This window comes from Pinus tabuliformis, chromosome X (assembly GCF_031772625.1).
Source record: "Pinus tabuliformis cultivar Carrire ecotype Pingquan chromosome X, CPIR1, whole genome shotgun sequence".
In the NCBI taxonomy this organism is placed as follows: Eukaryota; Viridiplantae; Streptophyta; class Pinopsida; order Pinales; family Pinaceae; genus Pinus; species Pinus tabuliformis.
In genome coordinates this window covers 749,022,087-749,044,944 of record NC_142308.1, presented here as the reverse complement: position 1 = coordinate 749,044,944, position 22,858 = coordinate 749,022,087, and the positions used below count along the sequence as shown (strand labels likewise).

General features: G+C 43.6%; 1 protein-coding gene across 1 annotated transcript in view; it reads right to left on the bottom strand.

Moving 5' to 3' along the window:
• The window catches only part of LOC149142058 (phytochrome), a 337,500-nt gene that overhangs the window by 1,083 nt on the left and 313,559 nt on the right, over positions 1-22,858 (bottom strand). The gene's annotated exons all lie outside the window — the stretch shown is intronic.

Here is a 22,858-nt window from a genome sequence, read left to right as displayed (position 1 = left end):
TCATTTTATGATCCTGCCCAATACTATTTTAGAATTGCCATGCTTGGATTTTGACAACATGGTAACAGAAGTAAATTTGCACGGTGGAGTGGTGTCTTTTCAAAGAGAGAAGTCCAGACTCCATAGCCCCGAAGGTTGGTTGGTAAACTTCTGTTGTGCAAAAAATCCTTGTACAATTAAAGCTTATTTTCTGGCCTTATTAAATCAAATTACTGGATAACTGGTAGCTATTATAAATTTATATATAGGATCATTATATTATGGGCAGGAGCAAAATGTTTATAAAGAGAACATGAAACATCTCTCCGATTAGACTAGTGGATTTCCAATGACGTTAGGGATTTCTTATGAATGTAATGGCAGGCACAGAAGATGCACCATGAACAAGGATAGTAAGATGGGGGATGCAGACACAAGGACAAACAGTGAGTCAACCATACAACCTTATCACAATGACTAATGCTCAGCGAATACAGTCAAAGGTTTAAAAAGAATTTGGGATTCATGGCTATGCCGGGAAATAAAAGCCTCTCTGTGGTTGGCAATACAAAATGTGTCTTCTGTCATGCATCTGAAGAATCTTTTAATCACATATTGCTACATCGTTTAGCTGTGAACTTTAGTCTGGACATGGCAGAAAACATAATAAGGAGACAGAAAGGACAAATTTTTTCAATGTTTTGGATCTCAATGGTAACTTGCAGAAAATTAATTATAAACCTGAGATTTAAGTCAGATATGGGAACTTATTCCTGGGTTCGTTTGTTGAAACTTCTGGTAAGAAAATAAAAATAAATAAATAAACAATCAAATCTCTACTTCTTTTTAGTATCCAGTTACAACAGAGTATGGATTATCAAAGTGACAATTGAGGCTAAAAAATATAAAGTGGTAGACATACAAGTTGCCCAGAAGATGCAATTAAATTGCAGGTATGATTTTGGAAGATTAACAGTGTTAAGACCCTTGGGTCCCTATATTAAGCCCTAATAAGTATTCAATATTACTTTATTTGTTACATTAGGAGGTCAGCTAGAACCTTTCATTGTAACTGTACCCTTTGTCTCCTATATATACACCAAGGATAACTAATCCAATGATCATAGAATCTGGTCTTACACATTGTATTCATTGTAAAAGGAGGTTTCCCCCTAGATAGACTGCAATTATTGGCTTCTTATCAGTTTTAAGGCGCATGGTACTAACATTTGGTATTAGAACATACAAACCTATGGTTTTGTTACTTCAGATGAGTCATCGTGGAATTTTTGCTGTAACTCTTTTTCTGGGAAGCTTCAGGCAATGAAATTTTGAACATATTGGGAAGGGATCTTGGGAAACATCTAGACAAAATTTTAGAATCTGGTTCATTATACTTTCAGTGATATACCCTGTGGAAGTTAGGGTTTTTCAATGGTCCTGAAATCAGTTTCAAATAAGTGATCTTGTCATTTTCGCTATAATTTTTTTAGAACGCTGCAGACCATGAAATTTAAAAAAAAACTCAAAAACTATATCAGATTACATCTTATCAAAATTTCATATTTTGGTTCACTATACTTTGGAGATATACCTTGTGGAAGTTAGGGTTTGCGAATGGTCTTGAAATCAATTTCAAATTAGAGACCTTGGCACTTTTGCTATAACTTTTTCTCTAGGACACTTCAAACTATGAAATTTTCAGAGATCTAAGGAGACATACCAAAGTACTTATGGTGAAAATTTCATAATCAGATTAGGAAAAGTAGATATGTGGCATGCTTTACAAGTTCACTTTGAATAGGCCAAAGCCCAGTAAATCTTGGATAGTTACCATAACTTTCACTTGCCACATCAATTTTTTGTTAAACTTGTGGAATTGCAAATAAGACATATTAGAGTACTATAGACCCAAAATTCACATTCAAAAGGGCTCAAATTTTAGAGATATATCAAGACTAAGGTCAGCCATCAAGATAGTCTACAAATAGGGTTTTGAAAGGTACATAACTTACAATTATCATAAATTTCGATTGGAAAATCTTTTTGGTGATTCAAAATTTGTGAATAAGAAGAAATAGATGAGCATTATTATTGCACTCTGATAGATGAAGGGAGGAGGAATGGCGCGCGCTCTGGAGGTTAGGGTTCCCATATTTATTGTATCTTCTCTTGCGTCATCGCAAGTGACCTAGGCAAAACATTTTCTCATCCTCTACTTCATGGGGGTTGTGCTGAGAGTGGTCGCTTCTCCATGGATGAAGGCGAAGTCATTTGGCTATGTGTGGATGTTGGAGAGTAAGTGTTCTCAAGTCTATATGGGCATAGGTCCTCTGCGAGAAACCACAGTTATTCCTCAAGATGGTTACCATCTTTTGTTTTAGTAATTCCTTTGCACTACTTTTCACAAGGTTATTTCCTTTGGAATGTTCTTTCGTTGTATGGAGACCTTGCGATATAATAAGAGTATCCTCTATCTTGTTAGGTCAGCCAGCATATTCCCCCTTCACTCTTGCTCTGCCCTCCCAACAAGTCGCACTCTCTGCAAGGCCGGGGCTGGCTTTGCTCCCTAATTTTTCACAGGTGGATTCCAGATTGGTGGTTTCACATACTGAGGCACAATCTGAGATTTTCCCGCCTCTGCCAGGCTCAAACTAGGCATCTCACTTTCATATTTTTCATAAAAAAATTCAATGGGGATTCCAAGCTCATTTCGGTTAATAGCTCATTCTACATATTATCTATCAAAATTTTCATTGAATCTTGTTGTGTCATGTCCCTTCCTAAATTATTTTGGAACAAGATTAATTTTGTAGTATGGGGCCAATTCTAGAGCTAGTGGACCCCATTCGATTTTATTAGGAGATTAGACTTAGGAAAAGTTATTTGTGTTGTAGTTAAGTTACACAAGGGGGGCACCCTCACTAGGGAAATACGCACTCCCTAATTCGATTTGCATGGAGGTGGTTAAGTTTTGCATGATGGTGGTTAAGTGAGGGCCCATGATGGAGGACGAAATAGAGGGAAAAGTGCTCCACGAAATCTATATAAGGAAGGCAGCTCTCCTGATCTAAATCATCTTTTCGGTATATCGATTTCTCTTTGGTTGCTCGAGCTGCTTAGACAAGTCACTGGTTGTTTAGCACGAGTTCTTCAGGCGAAGAGATCACCCTTTCTTTGGGGAACATTGAGTGCCACCCTAGGAAGGTTTTCTGCATTTCTTCAAGAGGAGGACCACATTGTGATTTCTAGTAGTGGAAATCACTTCCAGGTGGTGCATATCATTGGATGACGTAATGAAGAGGAGGCCAAGTTTGTTGGCAATGTCTTGCAGTAGAGTTTGGGTGTGAGATTTTCCAGAGAGGAGGCTAGGGAGGATTGTCAGCGATTGGGAGAGTTTGGGAGTTGGTTGTGCTCGTTGCTTTGTAATGTGGCTTTCACACTACTTGGGCCAATGCAGACGCAGCACTGGGAGCTCACTTGGTGGGTAGAGTATTAGTCCTTGAGGTTGAGCTTTGTCGTGGTGGCTAGAGGAAATACTTGGAGTGGCGTTTGCTTCACTTCCGGAGCTTGAAGGAGGATGTCGTGGCCACTCCTTGCAGGCCGTATTCTTGGAGCAGTTTGGAGGGCGTAGGCCATAGAGGAGGCCGAATTTGGGAGGTTGGATTCAAACCAAACCCTTTCTGGGTTTTTCTAGGTTTTGGCCAAGGAGCGTGGGGCTGAAGTTTCATCATTTTCTGAGCACCAGAGACGAGGTTTCTTGCAGTTCGTCTCTAGCTAGCAATGCAGTTACTCAAAGGCAACACAAAGCATTAGAGGAGTAGTCATCTTTCTAGCATTATGATTATTGTTTGACACCTAGATTCTGTCAAGCTTGCCCTTCATCATTTTCTAAGCACCAGAGATGAGGTTTCTTGTAGTTCGTTTCTAGCTAGCAGTGGAGTTACTCAAAGGCAACACAAAGCATTAGAGGAGCAGTTATTTCTAGCATTAAGATTATTGTTTGACACCTAGATTCTGTCAAGCTTGCCCTTGAGGCAAGCCCAGGTGCATTTTCCATACTATTTTACTTGCTCCATTCCATTAATAAAATGGCTTAGTTGGTTCTCATTTCTGATGTGTATTGAGTGTTTGTTGATCGTTTTATTTTCTTGTGTATAAATTGTATTTGCTTTTGCATATCATTGTTTGTTTAAGTTTGGAACATTACAGTGGTATCAGAGCTGAGATTCTGGCTCAGCCATGAGAAAAATTTTCTATGAGTGAGGAAGACCAGCAAAATATTACTTACAAAAGACAGCGGTACCAAAGCAGGGAAAGGGAGTTGGAGATTACTCCAGACACGAAGGATTGTGGGAAGACTGCGGTAGCAGAAGATATGGGTGAGCCCAAGAGTAGGGAGGAGATGGCCTTCGATAGTCTCTTGAAGGCTTTGAGTGATTTGGCAAAAGGGTAAAAGGAGATGTTGGACGAGATCAAGATGCAGAACTGAGAGTGGAGCACTCACCGAGAGTTTGTAGTTGGAGAGACTTCAAGGGCCTCTCAACAGTTCGATCACCTTTCACCTACTGCGCAGCGGCCATCCTCGAGTGAGCCAACTCAAGCTACTTTACCCTCTTTTATACCTTTGGCGCAGGGTGAGACTGGTGGAGGAGAGGATCCATCATTGATGGGGGAGCATTTTCGGGAATGGCAGTCCATGGGGGCAGACTTTTGAGAGGCTTTGACCTTCAAAGAATTTTGCAAGCTCAAGCAGAACGAGAAGGGGAAAGGCTATCGTACGCAGAACTATGAGCTACATCGTTCTATTGGGAAAATGTATTTTCCTACATATCATGGCACTACCAATTGCACAGCACGTGCTTGGGTAGAGAAGCTGGACACATACTTCCAGCTGAATCGGATGATAGAGGTTGAGGCCATCAAGATGGCCACATTGCACCTGGAGGGGGAGGCACACGATTGGTGGTTTCATGGTTTGTCCACTCTAGGGCATGCCAGCATAACCTCCTATGAGGACTTCACGCGATGAGTAGTGGAGCGCTTTGATCAAAAGGATACAGAGGTTCACTTCAAGGAGTTGACCCAACTCAAACAGAGAGGGCATCCGGAGCATTATATCTAGGAATATTTTAGGGTCTCAGCCATGGTACTTGATTTGTCAGATGTGAGGAGAGTATACACATTTCTAGAGGGGTTAACAGATCCATTGTAGGGACTGGTGAAGTCTCGCAAACCATCTAGTATTCTGGAGGCAGTATCTTGCACTCGAGATTTGCAAGGGCTATCCCCAAGACCTGAGCTCCTTTTCCTTCACGCACTCCCTACCCTCAGAAGGGAAGTGACACTAGAGCACCCACAGTGCAGAGAGCAGCTCAAGGGCGGGGTCAGTTGGATGACGAGACCAGGAGAGACCTCAGGAGGAGGAAGTTGTGTTTTACATGCCGAGAGCCTTGGGCACCTGGTCATCAGTGCACAACGGGCAAGGCCCATTACATCGAGGTCTTCTCAGACAGTGATCAGGAGGATGATGAGGAGTTGGAGTTTGGTGGCGGAGACAGTGAGGATCCAACAAGGAGAGGACCACCACCACCACCACCTCAGGGAGGAGCATCTTTCGCACCAGCCGGGGGAGTCCTAGCTTCTTTGTGCGGGATTCCCAAATTTTTTACTATGAGGATAAGAAGTACGGTGCAGGGGCGGCGTGTCTCAATCCTGGTAGACAGTGAGGCCACCCACAATTTTATTGATGCTCATATGATCAAGAGGAGGGGCATCACCACTACAGAGTTTGAGGGGTTTTCAATCCTAGTACCAGGGGACAAGACTATGCATTTCACTCGATATGTTCCCGCTTTGACAGTGACTATGGGGAACTATTCGATGACAGACCATTTTTTCGTGCTGGATGTACCGAACACCAATGTGGTGTTGGGTGTCCAATGGTTGTATTCCCTTGGCCAAGTTACCACCAATTGGAAACAGCTGGTGATGGAGTTTGTTGGACCGGATGGCAAGCCGGTGGTTCTTAGGGGCATGCATTCATACCCACCCCAAACAATTTCGGCCAACAACATGGAGGCGGATTTGAGGCGTGGAGACATAGCATGGGCAGTAGAGTTGAGGATTTTGGAGGCTGGGGGAAAGACTATACCAGCACATCCGGACATACAGGGAGTACTAGATAGATATCCGGTAGTCTTTGGAGATATACCGTTGGGACAACCACCTGACAAGGGATTCGAGCACACTATAGAGTTGGAGTCTGGTGTGTAGCAGTCATCACTACACCTTATAGGCATCCCAAGGCCTATAAGGACGAGATCGAGAGAGCCATCAGGGAGTTAGTGACATTGGGTCACATCACACCGAGTTCCAGCCCGTTTGCTTCTTCGGTTGTGCTGGTGAAGAAGAAAGGCAGGACTCTCCGCATGTGTATTGACTACAAGGCCCTCAACAAGAAGACGTTGAAGAACAAGTATCCCATTCCACGCATTGATGAGTTGATGGACGAGCTTAGAGGATCCAAGTACTTCTCTAAGATAGATTTGTGGTCAAGGTATCATCAGATCCGGGTGAGAGAGCAGGACATTCTGAAGACAACCTTCAGGTGTCATTATGGGCATTTCGAGTTCTTGGTCATGCCTTTTGGGTTGACCAATGCATCGGCTACTTTTCAGTCATGCATGAACCATGTGTTCCGAGGCCAGTTGAGGAGGTTTGTACTAGTATTCTTTGATGACATTTTGATCTACAGCAGGACATGGGAGGAGCACCTGCAACACTTAGAGACAGTCTTGCGTATATTGGAGGAGCAACAGTTCTATGCCAAGATGTCCAAGTGCAAGTTTGGGCTAACAGAGATGCTTTACTTGGGACACATCATAGGTGCATATGGGGTCAAGAGGCATGAAGAGAAGATTCGGGCCATTCGGGATTGGCCATATCCCCGAGATGTGAAAGTGTTGAGAGGATCTTTAAGCATCTGTACCTATTATCAGAAGTTCGTGAAGGGCTTCTCACAATTGGCAACACCCCTTACTGATTTGACTAAGAAGGGGGCTTTTGCGTCGACAGAGGGAGCTCAGGCAGCATTTGATCGCCTCAAGGAGGTGACGAGTTGTTGTTTGGTATTGGCACTCCTAGATTTTACTCAGCCTTTCACATTGGCATGCAATGCATCAAGTGTAGGGATCGGGGCAGTCTTGTCCCAAGGTGGCACCCCATTGCTTTCGAGAGCCAGAAGCTTCTACCTCATGAGTTTTCGTATTCCATTTACGACAAGGAGATGTTGGCCATAATGCATGCATTGGCCAAGTTTAGACAGTACTTGGTGGGGAATCGATTTCGAGTGAAGACAGATCACAACAGTCTTCACCATTTCATGGGGCAGCAAGGCCTCAATGACAGATAGCAGAGATGGGTCAGCAAAGTGCAGGCCTATGATTTTGATATTGAGTATGTGCGAGGCAAGCACAACGTGATGGAACGAGAATTTGGGGGTTGCCCTAAATCCCAATTCCCAGATAAAATTCGATCCAGGGCCTGTGGGTTATGGCCCACAAGCCTTATCGGAAGCGGTTTAAATAATTTAAAACCTTTTAACTTGTTGACGTGGATCAAAATCGTGCCATCCATACATACATAACCATTTCAAATACATGATATACGTGCCACGCATTAAGACCCCATGCTTATACCATAATACAATTCACAGCGATATGTGGAATTAAAATATATGCTACCGCCCTTGACTGACTGTTACGCTGGTCCTTTTTAATGCTGACTCGATGGCCCAATCACGAATTTTACAATGAACACAGCTTCCATCTTGATAAATTAACGCAGCTCCAGTTTACTCCTTGATCAGCGTAAGGTCCAATTCAATAACGTCCTCATCACCAGTTTAACATCGAATTTTACAATTCCTTTCTTCCCTGCGCTGCACGTTCATCTACCGGTTGTCTTCCACTGATTTCGAAAGTGCTGTCTATCGTTCACTACGCTGCCAATTTGCACCAAATTGTGCTTTCTTAGCTGGATACAGAGACTCCACGCGTAAACTGCTTCTTCAGCGGCATCCATCCTCTTCGATTTGCCATTAAAATTCTTCAGACAAATTCTTTCACTGCTGCAATTCGTGTCTTTGCCAGAATTCCATTAAACACAAAATATTCATGATTTTCATTAGAAATAGAGATTGAAACCCACATCAAGCAATTGCCAACACGCCAATCCTCCCTTGCTCTTCATACATAGCGCTTAAACAATAATCGATCAACATATATAACAGTTACACGATATATGGATCGCCATCGACCTAGAATGATCGGTGTCGATTGACAAGCTCACAACACATGCATATACAAATAACACACGAACAGGCTTTTATAAATTATATAAAACAGTTACAAAATTAAGGCATTTCAGCCTTAGAAACGAGCTCACGCTCGTTTACATCTTACCCACACACAATTTTCCTCACAAATAAGATATCTATTACACCCCTATCGCATTACATTTATATAAGAAGTCTTAGGAAGGATTGATCCTATCCTCTCCTGCTTTTCCCTCCACAAAAGACGCATGCATGCTTTAAATCTGCTTTAAGTCTGCTTTATCCGCTTTAAATCTATCTTTTCTGCTTTAAGGCAGACTTTCCTTTGTTCTGCTTCCGTGGCCCATGTTTGCTCGCTTTGTTGCTGGGTACTCCCGCATCATACTCCCGAGGCACAAAAATTTATGACCTCCTGGTCATATGTTTCTGGTCTTCGTAATAACTTTAACTTGTGAGCTGCAATCTGCCTCTGCAACAACAAGTCCTTCTTGCTACATCTTACCTCACCAATCCTTTCCTCCGGATCTGGGCCCTCTCCTTTGTCTCATGAGAGCTTTGCTGCCTCTTTATTTATAACTAAGGATAGGCCCTCTCGGTCCTTATCCGATACAAAGAAAAGCATGCTTTTCAGAATGATTTAAAGCTTGAAAAGCTCTGTTACAAATAGCATGATTTATTGCTAGAATTTATTCTATTTTTAACTAAGAAAGCATAGAAATTGCAGGCTAAAGGACCCCACTCCCTTGCCTGTAATTTTTTTTGGATTTTTGGAATAATTTGGAAGATTTTTCCCCTCTGAGTCACATGTTAAACGACTCAGTATATGCATGCATAGATTATCGGATAGTGTCGACGGTGTTGAATGGTTCTAATTCCTCACGATATAATACTGTATATTAATCATTGAAGGCACCTTTCCTTTCATTCACAGTTATATTGCTTTGACTCTTATTTTACTGTGGCGCATATATTCTTGGTATAGCAAGAACTCTTGTAATTTTCCATTAAAGTGGCTGTAGCGGGAGTGAATTATTATAATTATAAGTTCTTACCCATATCGGGTCCGAACCCATATCGGCGTCAGAGAGAACCTTTGGAACACTTAGTCGTGCACTCCGAATTTCCGGAGCTGATTTGTTATAGAGGCCAGTGTATAAAGCTTTTTGGGTTCGAAAGGATCCCATAGCGCAAAACCTCTGACTGAGCCTTCCATATCCGGAGCCGAAGTCATATAAATTACAATATATTTATCGCCGGGTCCGTCATTTCGGAGGTGGGAGAATTGTTAATTGTGGTGACCGCCGAAAAGCGAACCCGTCGAAATTATAAAGGCGGTGTATATAAGTGGATCGGGTCCGCGGAGGCCTTGAAAGATCCGGACCCGAAATCTTTATAGGGCAGTTCGGAAGGAGGCATCGGGTCCGTTAGTTTGGAGGAGGAGATCATTTGGTTGGAGCGACTGCCGATACATGTATCGGACCCGAACTCAACATAGGGGGGGAATATATATATATATATATATATCGGGTCCGTAATATATCGGAGCCTGTGTTCCATTGCAAAGCCGCCGATAGTGATCGCCGATGCGATATCGCATCGGGGAAAAGATTTAAAGAGACATTACAAAGCGAGGTATGTAATAAGGTAATTCTGTGGAATTACTACCCGATAGTGTGTGCGTAAGTCCTTCCTTTGCAAGCCTCGATAGTGTTGTAAAGCCTCCGATAGTGTGTTGGCGTAATTCTTTTAGAATTACTGCCGATACAAATAAAGCCACTGTTTTAGCCAATAACACTTGGGAAATTCTTTTAAGAATTTTCCAATACAGCCACTATGTGTTAACGAAGTCAGATTAGGGGGTTGTTAAAGAAAGAAATGAATATATCAGTTTAATGACTGATACGCCTGAAGAAAGGGAAGTTGATCAGAACATTGAAGAACTTGCTTGCAGATTAGAGAGATTGTCTCTAACGCCTGCACGCTCACCACAACGTAGTGGCAAATGCACTGTCCAGGAGACCAACCAAGCTTTTTCTCATGAGCATTTGTCATGACTGGAAGGCTTAGTTATTGGTAGAGTACTCCAAGGATCGTCAAGCATGCGAGATCTTGGAGGGCAGTTATGCAGATCAATGCTACAAGGTGATGGATGAGGCTATTTGTTATAAGGGGCGCATATTTTTGGTTTCGGGATCGCAGTTGAGAGATCGCGTCCTTTGAGCAGCTCATCATTCTCTTTTGTCCAGGCACCAAGGGTTTAGGAAGACTTATATGGTAGTGAGAGAGCGCTTCACTTGGAAGAGCCTCAAGGGAGATGTGTTGAGGCGTGGGCAGGAGTGCGAAGCTTTCCAGAGGAACAAAGGAGAGTTGACCCATCCAGGAAGATTGTTGCAGCCTCTTCCCATCCCTGAGGGAAAATGGGAGAGCATCTCTATGGATTTCATCACTGGACTTCCCTCAGTGCAAGGGAAGGACTGTATTTTTGTAGTGGTCGACCGGCTGACCAAGTTAGCACACTGCTTTGCCATACTGACACGATATTCAACCTCACAAGTGGCAGAGTTGTTCTTCAGGGAGGTCTTTTGCCTGCACAGACTCCCTAAGACCATAGCCAGTGACAGGGATAGCCGATTCATGGGAGGATTTTGGTAGGAGCTCCTCAGACTAGTCGGCACTAAGCTCACCCCAAGCACCAACTATCATCTGCAGACTGATGGCCAAATAGAGAGGGTGAACCAATGATTAGAGGGCTATCTCAGGAATTATTTGACAGGGCAGTAGAGGGCTTGGATTCGATGGTTGCATCTGGGAGAGTATTATTACAACACCACCCATCATATGTCCATTTGTATGACTCCTTTTAGTGCCTTATATGGTTATGATTCTTTATCTTTTGCTGATATTGTTTTTGGAGACAGTAGGGCCCCAAAGGCCAAGGATTGGATCCTAGAGAGCCAAGATATCCTCAAGGCCCTTAAGGATAGCTTACACACAGCCTAGAACTAGCAAAAGATGTATGCTGACCGACATCGAGTAGAGAGGCAATTTGAGGAGGGGGACTTCGTCTACCTTCAATTGCAGTCGTACCGACAGTCCACACTGAAGCAAAAGGGGGCCGAAAAGTTGCAGCCGAGATCTTTTGGGCCATACAGAGTGATCAGGAGGGTTGGAGAGGTGGCTTACGAGTTGGAGCTACCACCAGGGAGCAGGATTCATAACATCTTTCATGTGTCATGCCTCAAGAGGGTGTTGGGGTAACAGGTTATAGCAATCATGGAGTTGCCTCCACTTGATGATGAGGGGCATTTGATCCTAGAGCCAGACGCCATCTTAGAAACCATGGAGAGGAAGCTCAGAAGTAGGTTCATCAGAGAGTATTGGTGTGTTGGAAGAGTTTACCAGATGAAGATGCCACTTGGGAAGGAGAGCACATTCTTGAGCATCTGGCATTGAAGTTGCTTGGGGATAAGCAACATTTTGGAGGGGAGGAATGTCATGTCCCTTCCTAAATTATTTTGGAACAAGATTAATTTTTGTATGATGGGACCAATATTGGAGGTAGTGGACCCCATTTGATTTTATTAGGAGATTAGACTCAGGAAAAGTTATTTGTGTTGTAGTTAAGTTACACATGGGGCCCACCCTCACTAGGGAAATACGCATTCCCTAGTTCGATTTGCATGGAGGTGGTTAAGTTTTGCATGATGGTGGTTAAGTGAGGGCACACGATGGAGAATAAATGTGCTCCACAAAATCTATACAAGGAAGGCAGCTCTCCTCATCACAATCATCTTTTTGGTATATCAATTTCTCTTTGGTTGCTCGAACTGCTTAGTCGAGTCACTAGCTATTTAGCACGAGTTCTTTAGGCAAAGAGCTCACCCTTTCTTCAGGGGACTTTGAGTGCCACCCTAGGAAGGTTTTCTGTATTTCTTCAGGAGGAGAACCTAATTGTGATTTCTGCCAGTGGCATTCACTTCCAGGTGGTGCGTATTACTGGAGGACGCAGTGAAGAGAACACCAAGTTTGTTGGTAGGAGTTTGGGTGTGAGATTTTCCAGAGAGGAGGCTAGGGAGGATTGTCGGCAGTTGGGAGAGTTTGGGAGTTGGTTGTGTCTATTGCTTTGCAATGTGACATTCGCACTACCTGGGCCAGTGCAGATGCAACACTGGGAGCTCACTTGGTGGGTAAAGTATCAATCCTGAGCCTGAGCTTTGTTTTCGAGGTTAGAGTAAATACATGGAGTGGTGTTTTCTTCCCTTTCGGAGCTTGGAGGAGAATTTCAAGGCCATTCCTTGCAAGCCATATTCTTTGGAGCAATTTGGAGGGCGTAGGCCATACAGGAGTCGGAATTTTGGAGGTTGGATTCAGGCCAAACCCTTTCTGGGTTTTTCTGGGTTTTGGTCAAGGAGTATGGGGTTGAAGTTTCTTCATTTTATAGGCAACAAAGACAAGGTTTCTTGCAGTGCTTTTCTAGCCAGCAGTGTAGTTACTCGGAGACAGCGCAGAGCATTAGAGGAGTAGTCATCTTTCTAGCATTGAGATTATTGTTTGACACCTAGATTCTGTCAATCTTGCCCTTGAGGCAAGCCCAGGTGCATTTTCCATACTATTGTACTTGCTCCATTCCATTAAGAAAATGGCTCAGTTGGTTCTTATTTCTGATGTGTATTGAGTATTTGTTGATTGTTTTATTTTCTTGTGTATAAATCGTATTTGCTTTTGCATATCACTGTTTGTTTGAGTTTGGAACATTACAGTGGTATCAGAACTTAGATTTTGGCTTAGTTGTCGGAAAACTTTTCTGTGAGTGAGGAGGACCGACAGAATATTACTTACAGAAGACAGAGGTACCGAAGCAAGGAAAGGGAGTTGGAGATTACTCCACACACGGAGGATCCTGGGAACACTACAGTAGCAGAAGATATGGGTGAGCCCAAGAGTCGGAAGGAGATGGCCTTCAATAGTCTCTTTAAGGCTTTGAGTGATTTGGCAAAAGGACAGAAGGAAATGCTAGATGAGATCAAGATACAGAATCGAGAGCGGAGCACTCACCGGGAGTTTGTAGTTGGAGAGACTTCAAGGGCCTCTCAATAGTTCGATCACCTTTCACCTACTGGCAGCGACCTTCCTCAAGTGAGCCAACTCGAGCTACTTTACCCTCTTTTATACCTTTGGCGCAGGGCGAGACTGGTGGAGGAGAGGATCCATCGTTGATGGGGGAGCATTTCCGAGAATGGTAATCCATAGGGGTGGACTTCAGAGAGGCTCTAACCTTCAGAGACTTTTGCAAGCTCAAGCAAAACGAGAAGGGGAAAGGCTATGGTATGCAAAACTATGAGCTACATCGTTCTATTGGGAAAATGTATTTTCCTACATATGACGACACTACCAAGTACCCAGCACATGCTTGGGTAGAAAAGTTGGACACATACTTCCAGCTAAATCGGATGATAGAGGTAGAGGCCATCAAGATGGCCACATTGCACTTGGAGGGGAAGGCACACGAGAAAACCAGTGCAGCAAATGAGAATTTTATTATTACTATTCAGCGACAAAATCTGAGGACAATGTTTGGATACCAAACTGGCAATCCTCTCCTGAGAAATCACTGGGAAAATATTTGAGAGAATTTTCTCTCTCTCCACAAGCAATCCTGGCCTAATTGATCCAAGTGGATCTTGGTGGCCACCTGCCAAGTCCACCTGGACCCCCACCATTGTTTTTCTCAGCATTTTCAGTTTCCTTAATTGTAGCACAACTTACTATTTTTAGCAGCTTTTCGGGTCCTAAACTTCCAGAGCCGTTTTGAGGCCTAAACGACGTTTTTGGGAAATCTGGGGGCAACATGGGTCCATGGACCGATGTTGCCCTTCCCAAAGTGGTAGTGCTCGGATATATCTTTCTAACGAGCTATTGTACACGTCAAACGAAGATCGTATGCCAAAGTTACGACCCTGGGAAGTTGATGTACCAATTTACCCAAACGGGGCCCACAGTTTGGCGTTTCATCTTCTAGGGTTAGGTTTTGGAATGTGAAGGGTTTTCCATTGTTTCTCAACAATAAAGAGGCCTTCAAGCCTCATTGTAACACAGTTCAGAGGCATGTAGCCACTACATCTCTTCTCAGAGATAAGCTACCATCACCCTAGTTGGTTTATTTCCATCACTGTTTGTAAGCATATTTCAGTATTTTACATTAATGAAATGAAGTATTATTTCCGCTGCATATTTGTGTTTATGGTTATCTCTGTAATTTGTTGCGTTCATGTTTAAGTCCGAATCAGTGGTATCAGAGCAGTCTGCTTTTTCTCTATTTTTCTTTGCAAGTGCCCAACGAGGTCGGGATATAAGGAGTTAGGGCTTGAACTGGTCGAACCTTTGCAAGACCAGCGTCGCAAATGCCGACGGCCTCCCATGGCGGATGAGAAGAAAGACGAGGGGGCAGGAGATCCTATCAAAATCTTGCTCGAAGAAGCCCTCAAGCGACGGCGGAACGCGATGATGGACAACTTTGCCCAGATCCTTCAGCAGCTACCCAGAAGCGACGCATCGGCTTCCAGCAGCTACTCTGGAAACGCCACGCCCTTTAAGGTACAAGTTAATTTTGAAATCCCCATATTCAAGGGTCAGATAGACGCAGATGCCGTAGATAAATGGTTAAATCTGTTAGAGGGTTATTTTTTTGTTCATGAATTTTCGAGTCGGGAAAAGATGGTTTTCGCTCTTCTCAAAGCAGCCCCCCACGTCAAGGACTGGTGGGAAACCTACTGCGCGCCGAAGGATGAAAGTACCGGCTCACTATTTTCAGCTGCACCCACCTGGAATTCATTTCGGGATGCCATCAAGGAGCAGTACTACCCTATCAGAAGCTACGAGGATGAATATATAAAGTGGACCACGCTGCGGCAGGGAAGGAACCAGGACGTACCGGAGTTCACCAATCTTTTCCATACCCTTCGCACAAAGTTGGGTATCAAGGATTCGGAGCAACATTTGATACTCAAATATCGTGATTGCCTGCACAAGTACATCCAGGAAGAAATACAATTCCTAAACATCTCCTCGCTCGGCACAGCATATCGATATGCCGTCAAAGTCGAGCATAAGTTTAAACAAAAGAAGCGAGACTTTGGATCTGTGAATCCAAAGCAAGGGAAAGGTGCCCCTAAACCACAGAATAAAGGACAAAACCAAGGAGGGGCAGCCCAAGACAACCCGCCGAAGCTGCAAGCAAAGAACAGCGCTGTGAAGCCTAAAAAGGACACGGGAAAATGGTGTGAGTTCCATAAGAGCTCCACTCACAACACAAGTGAGTGTCGGGCCAAGCAGTCACTGGTGGCGGAGCTAAAGGTTTCAGAATCAGATGCATGTTCAGACTCTGAGTCAAAACCCGACAAGGGGAATGACAAAGGGAAGCAGATCGCTGATGCGGATCCCAACGCCACTGTTGCTACCGCCAAGATCCAGAAAAATGAACCCGAAGATCCAGAGGAGGAGGAGCGTCTCTTCAACTTCCAAATGTGGGGAAAGGGATCCCCGCTACAATTCGTTGTCGATAGCGGGAGCCAAAAGAACCTCATTTCGGCAGAGGTCGTGAAGCGGTTGGGCCTACCGACCACAGCACATCCACAACCGTACACCATCGGGTGGCTTCACCAAGGACGGGACCTTCGCGTGAGCCAACAGTGTCGCCTTCCATACAACATCAAGCCCTTCACAGATGAGGTATTGTGTGACATTGCTCCCCTTGAAGTTTGTGATGTATTATTAAGACAACCATACTTGTGGAAGCGACATGCTGTGTATGAATCAAGGCCCCGTGCTGTTATTATTACATTGAGAAATAAGTTGTACAGGATACCAGAGCTAGCACCGCCTACCGCCATCTCTTTGATTACTGCAAAACAATGCAGTAAGCTCATTCCCAAAATCGGGAAATTTGTTTTCCTGATGATACGCCCTCAAGGAAAGAAGAAGACGGTGGCCACGGCCTCCAGACAGGGCCCCTCTGCACAACAACTACAGATGGACAAGGTTGTGGAGGAGTACAAGGACATCTTCACCTCCCCCGCAGGGGTTCCTCTGCACTGTCAGGTCAAGCACTCCATCGATCTGACCCCAGGTGTGCCACTACCCAATGGACCAATTTATCAGCGCTTCGTTCTAGAGAACGATGAAATCAAGAGGTAGATTCAGGAGCTCCTACAGAAAGGTCACGTCCATCCGAGTTCATCGCCTCGTGGGAGCCCGAGCGTGTTGGTACAAAAGAAGGATGGGACTTGGAGACTCTGTATTGATTATCAGGCGCTGAACAAGATCATTGTTCGTAATAGGTACCTAATCCCACGGATTGATGACCTCCTGGACCAACTAAAGGGGGCGAAATATTTCAGCAAGATCAATATGAAGTCAGGATATCACCACGTACCAATCGAACCCTCTGATGTGTGGAAGACTGCCTTCAAAGCCAAGGAGGGCCTTTTCGAATGGTTGGTTATGCCTTTCAGATTGGCGAATGCTCCTGCAACCTTCATGAGGCTAATGGATGACATCTTGCCGCCATTCACCAACTCATTTGTAGTGGTATACTTGGATGACATTCTGATCTTCAACCAGAGTTGGGAAGAGCACCTCCACCACATCCGACAGGTTCTCCAAACACTGCGGCAACACAAGCTATGTGCCAATTTGGAGAAATGCACTTTTGGCATGACCCAGGTTCAGTATCTGAGATACATTATTGATGAACAGGGGGTGCATGTGGATCCAACCAAGATCCAAGTCATTCGGGATTGGCCATCTCCAACCACTCTGACAGAGCTCCGCAGCTTTCTAGGTCTTGCCAACTTCTACCGCAAGTTTGTGTTGCGGTTTTCTCATATCACTTGGCCCTTGAGTCAAGTCACCAAGGGAGGAGCGAAAGCAAAATTCTTTTGGTCTAAATCTCAACAGAAAGCATTCATAGAGTTGAAAGATCATCTCTGCACAGCACCAGTGCTCGCGTTACCAGATTTACAACAACCATTTGAGGTCGAGACAAATGCCTCTAACTATGCTATTGGGGCAGTCCTTACTCAACACAGGCATCCAGTGGCATATCATAGTGAAACACTTTCAAACACAGTTCGGAAGTATCCCACTTATGATAAAGAGATGTATTCCATTGTGCAGGCCTGCCGACAATGGAAGCATTACATTTTGGGGAAGGAAATGGTCATCCAGACAGGCCACCGACCCTTGCAGTTCATACACACCCAAGGGAAATTGCAGAATGATCGCCATCAGAAGTGGTCTACATACCTACAACAGTTCCATTTGAATATCAAGTATAAGAAGGGCAGCACCAATAATGTTGCAGATTGCTTCAGTCGACCACCGATCATGGCATTAACCATGTTGGACACCTAATCCTAAGTGGGTTAGTGTGGAAGTCGAATGGACAAAAGGAGTCCAAGAGACCTTGGGATCTGAAACCCAAGAGTCAGATATTGTACTATAAATGTAAATCAATTGTTAATAAAAATTGCATTGCATGATTTATCCTTCATATCTTTTGTGCTGTCCATGTGTGTTTAACATGGTATCAGAGCCACTTGTTTTTCTGTGGCCTTTTTATGTGCATGTCAGTACTGCACCTCTACCCATAATCCTGTAATAGTAAAACTGGCCTGGTAGATCTGCAAACTCAAATATATTGTCAGCGCTGCATTCTTTCCAAGATTTGTTTGCCATTTCTTTATTTGGCCAGTCAGCTATAGAAATAAAATTACTCTATGTTTATAATGTTACTCAGTTCAATTCTGTGGCTTTTCTCTACTGTCGGTCATGCCTCCTTGAGCGCTCTGCCAACACTACCTGTCTAGTTGCACTAAACATTATCGCTTCTCTCTCTCACTGAAATCGGGTCTGACACTATTCCTAACGTCTCTGTCACCACTGCGCTCTGCCCATATACTCTGTCGATTCTCTGCCCTGTAATCAATCATAATTCATGTTATTGCATCTGCTATACAAAGGGACCGTTACAAGCCTTCAATAACTGACAGTGCTTGGAATCGTTTGAATGACTGTGCGTTTCATTTTAAGTCCGTAACTGAGCTACTTTCATAACTCATCGAGTGCGTCTTTTCTTTGACTCCGTAGTTTTAATATCTGAAGCACTTCGTGCCTCTGAAGAATAGCAGTCCGGTGCAGTCGGTGGTCTGCGATCATGCTGCAGTAGAAGATGCCATTATGGAAATTTGCGTTTCATCCTTTTCTCTGCCGTTTTAATATTTTCTGTCCGTTTTATCTTTAATTCAGCTGAGGAATAGCAGTCCGGTGCAGTGGGTGAAGAAGTTGGTATTGTGGAAATTTGCGTTTCATCCTTGTCTCTGCAGTTTTAAGATTTTCTGTCCGCTTTATCTTTAACTCAGCTGGTTTATGCGTTTGGAGGTTTATGAATTGATGAATAGTTTAAGAACGATCAGAGTTGCGGGCAGTTTATGTTTGAAGTTCATGTTGTGATAATGAAATGCTTTTCACATTTTATGTAATACTGATATATTCTCCGATGTTAACGAGGGCCTGAACTCCAAAATCAGCCACAGTGACAGGAGTATGATCGCTTTTCTCCAATATACGCCCGTGCTTTTGAAATAACTGGGTTTGCACGTCGACGCAAAGACGGCAAGCTTTGTGGACGACATCCACGGCAGCTTCCAATTCTCGACGGTAATTCACATTCCCTGCTAAAAAAAAAAGACAGTTCGGACCTGATTCGATGAATGCGAGGAGCTCTAGTGAAACATGGAAGGGATGATGGCAGACATATGCTTTTCATTGTCATTATCTGCCCTGCACTTCGCGTCTCGAGGTCTGCTTGGTCCGCTTCCTACTACGCATCGGCTGTAAATTGCGCGCTGGGCTGAGGATGAGTTGAGCCGGTTTTGGTATGCAGTTTTAATGAATTGATGCTATGATGATTCGGTGCAGCATTTTCATGTGATATATATATTTGCGCTCATTAATTTGTGATATATATATATATGCGCTCTGTTACATGGTCAACATATATGCGCTCAAATATTTTATGACACATATATGCTCTAATACATAGTACAGTGATAGCAGTGCTCACATATTACAATGGCAGACATGCTGAAAACGATTGCAGCTATAGAGTCCTCATCGATTGCAGCTCTCACTTTTCTCGTGATTTCCTGGTGATGTTGTGTTGCGGGTTTCTTATTTGGGGGTTGACTACAGGAACCATCACTTTAACTGATGCCGTGTGACCAGCTGATGAATATCAAAGCTGCTGATCATATTTATCTATGGCCGTTCCAGTAATATATTGTAAACTTATGCAATTTTATTGTCTGATGGTTGATCAGCAACTATTGTGGCAATTTATTTATCATGGTGGTCGGACCGTCTGAAAGAGCTTGCTTCGGTGATGCTATCGATGTTATTAGGCTGACCATTGGTTCTGTCGATCTATATCGTGTTTCCCATCAAGTAATTATTCTTATTTACGCTGTTGTCCATGCCGAGTATTATTAATCGAGTCAGAGGAGCTGTCATTGTGAACGCAGGGGTTATTCGAAACAGGGAGGCCGAGGACCGAGTCAGCGTTGAAGCGTTTGGGATTTCGTACGTCTGTGCCTACGCTGTAAGCGATATTGTTCACGGTGGAAACGTTGTTTGAGAAAGCAACTGAGGTAGTCTGCTTTGGGAGTGTTGATCCTTTTCAAAGCATCACATTACTAACGGGGAAAATAAACTATGAAAATAGAAATGGAGCGAAGACCCCGTTGCAGCATAACAGCTATCAATCCAAAAGCCTCATGACCTGGCCTGACAGTTGAGCTGGCGCTGTCGTGAGTTTTCCCTCTCTTACATAGCCCATGTATTTTATGTGCAGGCATTTTTGCAACCGTTGGTTGTTGCCCTTGCTTTGTATTTGCCCAGGAGGAGTGGGGAGCCCCGATTGATAGAATTCCGCAGTATGCTTTTTATGTTGTTTGCAAGGTGATTTTCAGATGATCTGGGCTACACAATAATGGCGTTTGGATTTGAGTATTTCGGCAAGTGATGATGCCGATTTGATTGAACATAGTGATTTAAAATTCATTTATGTTGCGGCATGTGTGCAGCATATCACTATACCTGTGCTTGAAATCTTAATAAGTATAGACTATTGGAAGTGATGTTTGGTGATGTACCTCTACTATAGAGGGTCTCAAACTTCCTCATCTCATTGGCTGTGAATATATTGAAGACACTCCATATTTATTTCTGTCTTGGAGCTGAATAAGTTGCATATATTATCACTGTGGTGTTTTCTCTGTAATGATGGAGCTTCTTTGATGTTATAACACTTATCTACAGCCACTGTTCTTCCTAACATTTGCTGGTATATTCTACTTCAGATCTCTGTCATTATTTGAGTTGATACATCAGAGGTATATGTAATCCATTCATGTAGTTGAAGTTCGAATTTCAAAGAAGGAAGAAGTCATTTAGTTGTGCATCCATACAAAGCGTATCTTGGTATACCTGAGCATTTTAAGGGTGAAACATATCTATTGTATCCGTGTTGGAAGGACTTTGAGCCTCTCATTCTTGGTGGACACAAATCTGTTAGTGATTGGCTAAATTCTTAGCTGGAATTAGTTGAGTGCCTTTTTCAAACTGATATTCTTAATTTTTTGAAATCTTCAATAGCTGGGGTTTGTCTAGACTTGCTGAGTGTTCATTTCTTTGTTGAGACAATGGCTAGATTTCATGATGTATTAGAGTTACTGAATACACTAATACACTCCACTATTGGTGGGAAGGTAAATGTTAGCAAAGACACTCTTTGTGACATTCAGACCTACCTGCATGATGCACAAGAAAAGATCGACTTTTTGCAGCTTGAATCACAGCTATAGCAAGAAGAGCTACACCATTCTGAACCTGTTTCTGTTCAGAACATTGAGACAACCACCTATCAACAGCATGTTAATAATGGTACAGTTCATTCAAATAAAGCAGCAGTTGTATATGCAGATGCAGAAACTCAGTCTGCACTTCCCAAGCCCATCATCAGACCTTGGGAACAGCTTGTCCACAACAAGCACAGAACTGGTCTTGGATATGACAAGGACTTGTCCTTTCATATTCTAGACTATGCCAAGCCCATTCAGTTTCAGAGTGCTGGACTCATTCATGACAGTTCACCTGCTCCTCATGACAGTGCACCTACTCCTCATGACAGTTCAGCTTCAGCTGTTCCAGAATCTGCCCTTCTTCCACAGCAACAACAACAACAACAGCAACAGATCGTGAAATGCCAACACTGTGACCGAGTTGGCCATTTGAAAGATCACTGTTTTGATCTTCATCCATGTAAGCACTGTCATAAAACCAGCCATTCTTCACACAGATGCTTCAGAAACAAACGTCCTGCAAGAACAAAGATTCATCTTGGATGGATCGCTTCTTGGCAATGGGCATCAACAGCCAATAAGATATTCCAAACACATGTCAGAACTTGTTCCAGAATATTGAACAGTCTTGCAGTTGAGTTTTCTCCATCATCTCACCTTGTATCTGACAGGGGGGGAAATGATGGTCATCTGCAAGCTTCAAAGTCACATCAAGCGAGCTTGAGCCACAACCTGCCACACCAGTTTCAGAGTTGTAGCCAGAGACAAAGATGCCTGTGAACAGATTGAGAACACTTCCTCTAGCAGAAGACACCAGCTTCTTGCCAGTTTTGGAAGAGTTCCAAGAATTGCATTAAGCATTCCAGAGTTGTTGGTCATCCTTAAACCATCACAGATTGAGAACACTTCCTCTAGCAGAAAACTTCAGTTTCTTGCCAGTTTTGGAAGAGTTCCGGGAACTGCACTAAGCGTTCCAGTGTTGGTGGTCATCCTTAAACCACCGCCCTTTTTACCAACATTTCATAGAGCACATTCAGCCTAGTGCTGCCATGCATTTTTTGCACATTTTGTATTACATCTCTCTTCTTGGACTCATACATAACCCTTCGGATTAAGGGGGGGAATGTTGGACACCTAATCCTAAGTGGGTTAGTGTGGAAGTCGAATGGACAAAAGGAGTCCAAGAGACCTTGGGATCTGAAACCCAAGAGTCAGATATTGTACTATAAATGTAAATCAATTGTTAATAAAAATTGCATTGCATGATTTATCCTTCATATCTTTTGTGTTGTCCATGTGTGTTTAACAAACCACCGTGCTCAACTCTTGTGGGCACGAGACTTCTGATTGGCCACTTCTCTACAAAAGTGACCCGGAATTCGGCCACACTTACCAGACACTCTTGGAGGGTCGACATGTTCCAGATTTTCACCTCCAAGGTGCCCTGTTATGCCACTTGGGTCACCTTTGTGTTCCTTCAAGCGAGCGTGCCAAGATGATTTGGGAAGCACACTACAGTCGGTCTGCTGGGCATTTCGAGGTCGAGAAAACGGTGGCAGTACTGCAGAAGTATTTCTACTAGCCGAATCTTCAACAGGATGTTGGGAAGTACATTAGATCATGT